This window comes from Triticum aestivum, chromosome 3D (assembly GCF_018294505.1).
Source record: "Triticum aestivum cultivar Chinese Spring chromosome 3D, IWGSC CS RefSeq v2.1, whole genome shotgun sequence".
NCBI classification, from domain to species: domain Eukaryota; kingdom Viridiplantae; phylum Streptophyta; class Magnoliopsida; order Poales; family Poaceae; genus Triticum; species Triticum aestivum.
This window is the reverse complement of record NC_057802.1, coordinates 427114025-427125627: the sequence shown is the minus strand read 5'-3', so window position 1 is coordinate 427125627 and position 11603 is coordinate 427114025. Positions and strand designations below refer to the sequence as shown.

General features: G+C 44.7%; 1 pseudogene; it reads left to right on the top strand.

The window, feature by feature from the left end:
- The first annotated feature begins 2213 nt into the window (after nt 1-2213).
- Nucleotides 2214-10867, top strand: LOC123074834 (probable LRR receptor-like serine/threonine-protein kinase At1g56140; annotated as a pseudogene).
- Nucleotides 10868-11603: the final 736 nt, after the last annotated feature.

Sequence of the window (11603 nt, the reverse complement as noted above, 5' to 3'; positions counted from 1 at the left end):
TGGTGTCGTTGCCGGGGAGTGAAGCGCGTTTGGTAAGTGGAATTTTGTAAGGAAACATTTATACTGAGTGCTGAAATTTACTGTTACTTGTTACTATAGAAAGTAATCCTTTGAGGTGTTTGTTCGTGGTATCTTCACCTCGACCGGAAGCATGCTGCTGCAGGTGAAGGCTCTGGACGGCGGTGACGAGATCTCGCTGGGTGGACGTGACTTGCTCCGGTGTGAAGACAACGGACGGCGGTGGCGCGGAGGGGACCGGGGATGGCGGCGCGAGCGGGGCCGCGGTGGAGACGTGGCTCGCCAGCGCGGTGGTCCCGGCGGCGGACGTCATCGGCGCGGTGAGGGGCGACGTCGTCGTCATCGGCGCGGTGGATCCGCTGGACAGCGTCGGTGGTGGTGGTGGCAGCGACATGATCTGAACTTGGTCTCTGATTACCAAATTGGTAGGACTAGGGTTCCTACCGGTTCGACTCCTTAGGTTATAAGGGCAGAACAACAGAGGTTGGGGGTGAGGGCGCGAGCTCCGGCGCGACGGCGCCGTCGCGAGGAAGGAGGAGGGAGGCGGCGGCTGATGAGAGACAGCTAGGGTTAGGGGTCCGGCTCCTCTGTGAGCCGGGCAATAATAATTCTGTTTATTACTTAATCTCCAAAAGGTGTTTTACAACTAATATTTATAACCTCCAAACAAATAGCCTAAGATAACTTGTGGGCCAAGCCCCTAACTACTGCCGGGTGGGCCTCCTCCGGTTATAAGCTAAACCGGTCATAACAACAGCTCTGGATGAAGCTTGAAACAACCATCTCTGTGGTGTCCTGCCTTCTTGCAGAACGAGCAGACGACAGTTGAAGGTGTGGCCTTGGAGGCACCTGGCCGCTGAGGAAAAGCCAAAACACTAGTGTGTAGAGTCTGCGCAGAAGTAGCCCCAAGAGAACGGAGACGAGTCTCCTTAGCGATCAAGCTAGCAAGTGCCTCTGTTAAGGTGGGAGGAGTCGTACGACCAAGCAATTGAGTGCGAATGTTCTCAAAGTCTGGCTTGAGACCCATCACAAACTGAAACATGAGAGTTTGATGGTCATACTTTTCCTTTGCTACACATGACTCACAACCAGAATTACCCTTTGGAACCATGGAACCAAGCTGCCCAGTGATGCGAGTGAAAGCTCCATAGTACTCTTCTATGGACATGTCTTCTGGCTGCCGAGTGTTGTGTAAATTCTGAAACAAGGAGAAATGAAGTGTGTTGTTGGGCTGAAGGTAGCGCTGCTCAAAGTACTTCCATATCTCTTTAGCTGAAATGTGATGCTCAAGACTCATTCTGAGTGAGGGTTCAACACCCAGAATTAAAACTCCCATCACACAATCATCGATCTTTTGCCAAGACTTCCTTGCTGCATCATCATTTGAACTAGGTGGATCATTTGTTAGATGAGAAACAAAACCAGCCATCCTCAAGACAGTCCGGGCAGAAAATGCTCATTCCCTATAGTTTGAACCATCAAGCTTGATATCTATGATCAAAGAACCAAATCCGAAATCATTTCTTGCCATAGTGGTGAGCGGCCAGCAGCTGGAAACACCCAATCTGATAGCAGCTGCAGGCAGCAACAAGAGAAGAGCAGCAGACGGCCACAAACAGGAGCTGGATCTCACTGGATAGAAGGTGGAGCTTGCTGTAAAGCAGGGAAGGCACCAAGAGCTCGCTGGAGATGACTGCCGGAGAGCAGAGGAAGTATTCTCACAGAGTAGCTGTGAGGACACACAGAGGAGCTGCTAGAGAGCAGCTCCTATAGGTTGATGACAAAGATGGGATGGGGCAGCGATGTGGATGTCTCCTCACCAGACAGATCCGCCTGAATCACCTCACCGGCGTCGATTTCATGGGTGGCGGCTGGAAGAGGGACTAGGGTTTGGTCCTAGTCTGATACCATGTTAGGAAACATGAGGAAGAGAGAATGACCGAGTAGTTTTCTGTATTGAGGAGGAGAGAGATATATACAAGGTTACATGGGCCTGGGCCTCACTCTAGACTATGGGCCTGGGCATGTACAAGACAAACACAACATATATACTTAACAACAATATCTGTAAGAATTACTAGTTATCTCTGATGCAGTTAAATGTAAATGGTATCTCATGTAGTGCATAACTTGCCCTGTTTTCTTTCGAAATTACAAGATCTTTGACTGTCAATGCATTAAGTGGAGTTTTACCGATGGAGCTGGGTAACCTCAAGAATCTCATTGCGCTGTAAGAGAATATATCTCTTGTTATTGTGGCAACTCAAATCCAACACAAAAATATTGTAACCATGTGGAGCTTGTCAATCTGTTGGTACATTTTATTTGTGATGGTGCTCAGAATCTTTTTGTTTCTGGAAGTTACCACGTGAAGTAAATAGAAAGTATAGGATCCATAAATCAAACATCTGATTACCAATTGTGTCGTATTTGCATTTTCTGAACCTCCATTTCCTTATGTTTCAGGGGCATTAGCGCAAATAAGTTCGTCGGTCCACTCCCCTAAGTAGTGGAAAACTTGACCAAACTTGAGCTACTGTTACGTCTCGGTTCTGCTTGCCTAATTTTCCTTGTAAGACCCATGTAATGAAACTCAGCATAACCATTTCTCTCTTTCAATTTCAGGTTTATCGATAGTTGTGGTTTAAGTGGAGAGCTACCATCTACCTTTTCCAAACTTAAGAACCTGACAGTCCTGTGAATTCTCTTATCATACTTCCTGATCTGTTATAAAGTCGTTAGGCACGATCGGTGTATTGACTTCGTTCTTATCTATCCAGATGGGCATCAGATAACGAGTTTACTGGGAAGATACCTGATTACATTGGAAGCTTATCAAATTTGCAGGATCTGTAAGATATCATATGAAGAATTTGTCGATGAAAATGATGAAATTGATGAAACTGAGCCAAGAAATGATTCATATATGTTTTCAATGTTCATGATGGGACTGAAGTTACCTATTTTTTCTAAAATAGATTTAGACCATCGTACTTCTTATTGTATCACATTTTAGAGCCCCCTTTCAAAAATTGTAAAGGATTTGATTCTTTTCTCTGCTAATTAGATGTATGTGTCAATGCAGGAGACTCCATGGAAATAACTTTGACGGACCCATTCCTGCTAGTTTTTCTAATCTTGTCAACTTGGCAAATTTGTATGTCCTTCCTGCTTTAGATTTGGTGACAGTTGTTGTGCACTTAGTGCAAAAATCAGGTTTGTTCTCCACTAACTTTTATATTGTGAAGGCGAATAGGTGATTTAACGGGAGAGGTGTCTTCATTGGCTTTTGTGGCTAACATGACATCGCTGAGTACTCTGTATGGTGACATAGTTTGTTATTTAACAACTTTTTATTAATTTGCACTTCACAACTTTGTATGTCTAAGCACATCTGCGAAAATCCTAAACCTTTTTATTCTCTTCCTACAGAGTCATGAGAAACTCCAGAATATCTGACAACCTTTCTTCAGTGGACTTCTCAAAATTTGTTAACCTCACTTATCTGTAAGCAATTTTGGACAAAAATTACGAGTTTAACATTGCTTCAGTAAAGTATGTTTGTGTTAAAAGCTATTTGTACGTTTTGGTCGAAGCAGGGACTTAAGTTTTAACAGCGTCACAGGCAAAGTTTCTCCAACCCTTCTGAACCTGAATTCTCTCATTTTCCTGTAAGGATATATGTATAGAATCTAGTGTTTTTGGCAGTCCTATTTAAATAAGTTGTTCATTTTCCCAAACTAAAGTTCATATGAATCAGGTTTCTTGGGAGCAATAACCTCTCTGGGAGCTTACCAGACATCATTAGCACTTCACTTACTACTATGTGAGCTGTTTTCTTCCTTCGTTTTAATTTGTTTTTTCTGCTTCATACTGATAGCATGTATGTCCGCTAATATGTCGAACTTGAAAGATTGGATGTGTCTTGGTATTCTTTTTTTCTTCCTCCTTTTGATCAACATGTGTGCCATCTGTCTTTGAAGTGACTTGTCATACAATATACTCTCAGGAAGATACCCTTCTTGGGTTAACATGAATAATTTACAAGTGTAGGTTTTTCTCTTCAAATTCCTATTTAGAAGGCAGACAAATCAATGCATGCCTGTTGTATTTTCAATCTGGACTGTGAAATCACAAACTTTCATGACCCCGTTTGTGACCTAACTGTTTGAATGGTATTTCTTTTAGGAATTTGGTGTGGAACAACTTTGTGATAGATAACTCGAACAACAGGTTTTTTTCCATTGCTTCATTTAGTTGCCTTGCATATATATGAAACATTTATATCCACCATGTGACTGAACGATCTATTTTGTTCCTAGTATTTTGCCTTCAGGACTTAATTGTCTTCAGCGAGATACTCCTTGTTTTATTGGTTCTCCACCTCGTGAGTTCATATCTCTTAATCCTTAGCAATACCTCCTCTGGGCATCACTATAATCTGTATCACTTTTTTAATGATCCTAATTTGTAGATTCCTCCTTTGCGATAGACTATGGTGGTTCGAGACCCATCAGAGCCTCAGACAACTCCATTTACGAACCTGATGATGCCAGTCTTCCAGTTGCATCATACTACGTTACGAACTCAACGAGATGGGGTGTTAGCAACACCGGGACATTCATGGACTCATCTAATGGGAGTTATATGATATACACTTCTCGCCGCTTTACCAACACACTTGATTCTGAACTATTTCCGACAGCCAGAATGTCACCCTCTTCATTGAGATACTACGGCATTGGGCTCAAGAATGGCATGTACAACGTTGTACTTCAATTCGCAGAGATCTTTTCCCAGATGACCAGACATGGAAAAGCGTGGGCAAGAGGGTTTTCAATATATATATCCAGGTGGCTTATTCTTGAACATATCAGCAAATGATAATATTTTGTAATGATTTCATTTTTTTATGCACTAAACCGATTCTAGAATATCCCATTTTTCTCTGTGGATTTTAATAACTTTCGCTTGCTTCCCTGGTGCAGGGAGATCTTAAAGAAACAGATTTCGATATAAAGAAACAAACAAATGGAAAATCTTATACTGTTGTTCAAAGACAGTACGCTTTTTTTTAGAAAAGGAGAATGACCCCCGGCCTCTGCATCTGGGTGATGCATAAGGCCACTTTATTAATTATTCTCACAAGACCTTACAAAGTCATACAACAGTAAGACTAAAGCCGTCGTCTAAGCAATAAACTGTCGCTATACCTATCCAGTTGATGAAGGGGCGCAGAGCCTGGGCCTAATACCAAACAGACAGCGCATCCAAGCCTAACATCTAAGACCTGAGACCCCAACCTAGCCCTTGCTGGTTCTGGGGCACACACTAGTCCGGCGTGCTCTCAGAGGCCGCTGCCAACTGCCACCGCTCCATCTTCAGAACTGTACTGATGCATCAACCTTGCTCGGTCTAGCTATTGTCGATGCCACCACGGCACCCAACGGCACCTCCTCCCTACGCGCAAACAGCTGAGCACGTCGCGGTCGCCACTGATACACGTCAGCGCCATGCTGCCAAGTACCACCAGCCGACACAGCTTGAAGTCCTTGGAAGATCTGTCGTGCGTAGCACCTGCCGACCAGGCATGACAAAGCGTAGCACCTGTCGGTCAGGCGTGACTTGACATCTCCACCGGAGCTCCGTGCAAGACGAAGCCGCTCCACCTCCTGCCTCTGACTTCCATCGCTGCTCCACAAACGATGCTCCCAAGAGAGAAACGACACCACAGTGCCACCATCGTCCGATCTGGAACACCAGATCCTAGGGTTTCCCTCGGAGCAGTACGAGTGGGTTGACAGTAGTTACACGACGATGCCTCCATCAAGGTCATGGCGAGAATGCCGCCATCGCCTGCCGTTGGCTCGGTTTTCACCGGCAACCATGTCTCCCCAACTCGCAGCCGGGACTAGATGATGGTTCTCGAGATCCGATCACCAAGCCTCTGGCTGGCCATCTCTGGAAGAAGATGACCACCACGTCCACCAGCATCACCACGCCGGGCACGCGTCGCCGCCGGCACCCCCATGGTGCCTAGAGGCCGACAATCCCCGACGAACACCACGCCTCGCCAGCCGCCATGGCCCAGGCCCAAGCACCACCAGATCCAGATCGGATCGGGGTCAAGGGCCCCAAGTCGCAGCCACTGTGGAGGCAGCACCACTGGACGGTGCCCTGCCCTCCACCCTACTGTAGGACCGAGTCATCGCCGGAGCTCCGCCGCGCCACGCTGCCAAGCCACCGCCGGAGGAACTCGCGCCGCCGCAAGGGGGGAGAGAGAGAGACGCGCCAGGGAGAGGCCCCGCCGCCGCCGGCACTGCCTGGGCTTTGCCCGGCTGTATCCCTCGGCGGCGGCGAGGGGGAGGGAGGGTGGAGGAGGGCCGGCGGAGGGAGCTAGGGTTCCCCCGAGTCGCCTCAGAGAGGGACGCGGGGGACGGCGGGAGTTAGACGGGGGGACGCCGACAGTACACTGTTGAAGTAACGAATAATTTCATTGATATTCATCTCTTTTGGGCTGGAAAGGGCACTTGTTGCATTCCTGACCAAGGGTTCTATGGGCCATCAATCTCAGCATTAAGTGTATCTTCTTATGGTAATGTTACTTGTGCTACTCACTAATCATTTAGTTACATAAATCATATTACAATAGTCCACTTTCTTTTACTCCTACTGTAGGTAGCAATGGTGAAGGGGATCCTGGTCCACAGGGAAACAGCACTACCAGTAGAACAGGTTTGATTGTTGGAGTTGTAATCTGTGTTGCAGTTTTAGGATTTCTAGCACTCGTCGGGGCCTTTGTTTGGGGGCAGAAAAGAAGGAGGTTAGAGGTGCAAATGGAAGGTAACAAAAAACACTAAAATTAGAGTGCTAATCATGGGGAGAAATTGACACGTGCTTCATTTTGCAGAGTTGTTCAGTATAGTTGGAAGGCCTAACGTCTTCAGTTACGGTGAAATAAAATCTGCTACGGACAATTTTAGTCCTGGTAACATTCTCGGAAGAGGGGGGATATGGACTTGTTTACAAGGTCAGTTACATTCCAACAAGATTAAGCTCTTCATTTCATTATGTATATTGTTTCTATTCACAATCTACTCCCTCCGGTTCTTTTTAGTCTGCATATAAATTATGTCCGAAGTCAAAGTATCTCTACTTTAACCAAAATTATATAAGAAGGTACTATCAACAATCACAATACTAAATCAACACTCTTAGATTCATTATGAAATGTAGTTTCATAGTATATATTTGATATTATAGATGTTGATATTTTTAAACATAAATTTGGTCAAACTTTGTAAAGTTTGACTTGGCACAAATCTAATATGCAGAGTAAAAAGGACCGGAGGGAGTACTAAACAAAATGTACTTGTCTCATGCTGAAATCATGGGTTGTATCTTTTGTGTACAGGGTAAGCTACCTGATGGGAGAATGGTGGCTGTAAAGCAGCTGTCTTTACATCTCATCAAGGGAAAAAGGAATTCATGACAGAAATTGCAACCATATCTGCGGTGCAGCACCGGAACCTTGTGAAGTTGCACGGATGTTGCATCGACAGTAAGACGCCACTTTTGGTCTATGAGTACCTGGAACAAGGGAGCCTCGATCAAGCAATATTTGGTATACCTTTGTTGTTCTCTGCCTCAACTTTCTTCTTCGGTTCCACGAAAAGTAAGTATCCTTCCAAGTGTCTAAAGCTTCTGAAAATGCAGGCAAGATAGACTTGAACCTAGACTGGAGAACGCGCTTCGAGATATGCGTAGGCATTGCAAGAGGTCTAGCGTACCTCCATGAGGAGTCCAGCATGCGTATAGTGCACAGGGACATCAAGGCCAGCAATGTCTTGCTCGATGCTGATCTTAATCCCAAGATCTCTGACTTCGGGCTGGCTATGGTGCTCCCCCCTGGCTGAACGCGAGGTGGAAAAACACATCGACGGCCAGGATGAACCAAAAACGGTTCATAACGAGGGGCACGGTCGTCTTTGTTGCCCCCGCGTATAGCCATCGAGGAGCCCTCGGAGGCCCGTACGGGCCCGGTTAGATCGTATGCCCGGCCATACGTATTTGTATATGGCGGCGTTTCGTGCACGCGTGGAGCCGCCCGCGCATGGGGCAGCACGTGTCACGGGTAGATTCCAAAACCGTCCCAGCATATAAATGTGGACGGCAACCACCTCCGGCCGCATCGCCCACCATTTCCCCCCGCCGCATCGTCTCCCTCTCCCCACTCCCTCTCCTCTCCAACCTCTTCGTCGCCCTCACCGCATCCTCTCCATCGCCATGGCAGACGCAGGAGGCGAGCGCCCCGATTGGGGCGCAGATCTAGTGGAGCAGGCGCGGCAGGTCGCTGCGGGCACCTTTGTGAGGGGACGTGCCGGCGTCCAGCGCGGTGCTCCCCCACTGCAGATCTGGAGAAGGCGGGAGCGGGCTGCAGCGGCGCAGTCCAGCCAGATGCGCCCGCTCTGGCGATCTCCGGCGAGGCGCAGAAGGTGGAGGCGGGCTCTGGCAAGGCGCAGAAGGTGGAGGCGGGCTCTGGCGAGGCGCGCGAGGTGGAGAAGGTGGAGAAGGTGGAGGCCGGCTCTGGCGAGGAGCAGGCGGAGCAGAAGGTATCACTTTAATGTGGTAGTTTTTAGATTGTAGGGTTTGTGGCCAGAAGGTTTTTTAGTTAGATTTGTTGGATGTAGGGTTTTCTCTGCATTAGGGTTTTTGTGTATTTGATTCGTGCAAGAATGGTGGACCTCATATGATTATTAAATTAGGTTAGAAGTAGCCGGATTGAGGGATGGGGTTTTTTCAGATGCTTATTAGATTAGTAGTGGAATTTTTGCAATTCTTTAGGTGTTTGGCTTGAGGATTAGACGATGTATTATTCAAATATATACTTCTCTATTGGTTTGGGTTGGTGCCTGCTTTAGTTCTTTGGCTTGATGATTAATTAAAAGGACGCTTAGTTCTAGGGATTATGCATGTCATAGTTGCAATTCTTAGATGCTTGATTGATGCATGTTGTCATAGTTGCAGTTCTTTGATGCTTGATTGATGCCTGTCAGGCAGAGGCTATGAGATGGGTTGTGCATGTCCTTGTGTTTTTGGAAAATGTCTACCTGAGGTGATTAGATGGTGCATTAGTTTGGTTGTAAATATAGTGAAGGATGTGCTCATGTAATGGGTGTTGTCATGTTAATCAAAAAGAGCTTCTCAAGGGCTGGATTTGTTTGTGTTGGATTGGGGCTTCTGAAGGAGAGGGGAAGGGGCAGTCTATGCTTATTTAGTTTGGGTTAGTAGTGGAATTTTGCCGTTGCTTCAGAGATATTTACAGCATTGAACATCCTCTCCAATGCCGTTGCTTCAGAGATAAAAGCACCTTGGGGTTTTTTCAGTGGTTAGTAGTGGAATTTTTGCTTGTTAGATTTTAATTAGTATGAGGTTGAATACCTTATTTAAGGGGGAATTTAAGGTCAGATAGACGTCATATGATTATTAGATCTGTAGTTCAATGCTGCAGACATATATGATTATTTGATTTGATCTGTGGTTCAATGATACTGGATGGAAACATATTTGATTTGGAATGCATTAATTTTGATGTGCCAATGAATTGATTTAGATGATACAAGATTCATCTATAGTATAATTTGTTGTTGTTTAGGTAAGTAATGAAATTTTAGATGTTTGTTGGAGATGTATGCATTTATAGTTGAAGTTGTACCTAATTAACTACTGCATTATGTTAATATGTGTAGGAGCTTTGCTGCATTATCCCAAAAACAGTAATTTGTGCATATTAAAATTTGTAGTTGGCTTCTGTAATTAGTAGCAATGGATGTAATTTTATATTTAGGGGGCTAAGAGATAACTCACTTTACAATTGCAGAAGGGTGGCCTCAAAAACAGTAACATGGCCTTGAAATATTGTCCTTGCCCAAAATTTTATAAACCAAATGTTGTAGGCAGGCCTATTGTCCAGCCTCATAAAATTAACCTGGCCAGAGATTTTCCTCTTGTGCAAATACTTATGATGAATTACAAAAATATGCAGCTAGGATGTCACCATTGTATAACTATGAAGTAAACATTCCAAGGCAGGATCCTAGCAACAAAATATACTATATGTTTCCATTAAGTAGTGTGGGGGGGATTCCCTCAAAAGAAAAGTGTTGGGTTAATCCAGGGAATGTCAAGAATCCAGCTTGGATTTTCATTAGCATTTATGAAGGAAAGCATTTGTCTGTTGATTGATTGCTTAGATTCTGTATTTATAAGGAAAGCATTTGGTCACTTGCAACATACCAATGTGGTTCACATTCACAATTTTGTCTGTAATGACATTCTTTGAACTGCAATTCAATTCATTGTAATTGATGTGCTTGTTTGACAATATAGCAGGAGGAGGAGGATCTTGTGGGCAACAAGAGGAAGTGGGACAAGACTGGGTTCTACCCATATGACTCTGATGAAGATGAGCCGTATGAGGTAAGGCCTAGTTGAAATGTTATTTGTGCATTGAGTTAGTATTACGTGTTTATAGTATTTGAATGCATAATGTATTAATGTCAGTCATTAATGTGTGCAGTATGAATCTGGAGATGATGTGGTCGAGGGGAACGTCGAGTCGTTTGAAGAGAAGGTGGTGTTGAAGATCAGGGCCCAAGGACCTGGTATGTACCACAACTGGAGGACGGAAAAGTACCGCTGCCCCTTCTGCAGCAAGCCCAAGCCCAGGTCTGGGTTATTGGAGCATCTGATGGAACATTGCCGGGCTACATCGATCTCCAGTGATGAGTACAAGATCAGGGCTGAGCATTCTGCCCTCCTGAAGGTCCTGAGAAACCCTAACCTCTAGTCCTACATCATGCTGATCATCAGAAGCTGGAAGCCGTACTCATCATCAGTATATTTGATGATGTTTTACTTTTGGAAAGCTGCATCTGGGTCTGAACTGGTTGGAAACTACCTCTATTAATGTAATGTAATGTATTGTGTGTCTGAACTGGATCTGTTGTGAACTGCCTGGTACCTGTGGTGGTAACCTAGAATGCTATCTATATATGTGTGGCCTTAACTTTATTGGTGGTGAATGCTTCCTTCATGTTTACTTGTTGTTTCGATGGTGCAATGATCACAAATGGCGCTTCAGTGTTGCTTCAGACATGCTGCAACACTTGTCTATGCTGTGGGCAAGTGCAACATGCTGTGCGCATGTGCCAATTATACCAAATATTGAATCTGGCAATGTTCCAAATTGGCTGTCATGAATTATAGTACATGGGGTTTCGTAAAGTTACTGATAATTGTTCATCCTCACACATTCCATCAATGCATAATTTGAATAAGCAAAAAGATCAAATGTTCCATCATTTGAACCAATGTTGCAATAACAGAGCAAATATTCCATCATCAAAGTGTGAAGGAATTAAATGTAAATATAGAAGACTAATGTAATACTAGTTAAAAATAATGTGTGCAAGAAAAGGAAGTTGAAATAAGATCTACTTTATTTTTTAATAAAGTTATATTACCCTACTTATTAGAATTTTGAAAATGTCACTTATTTATAAGAAAAGAAAATATAAATATTC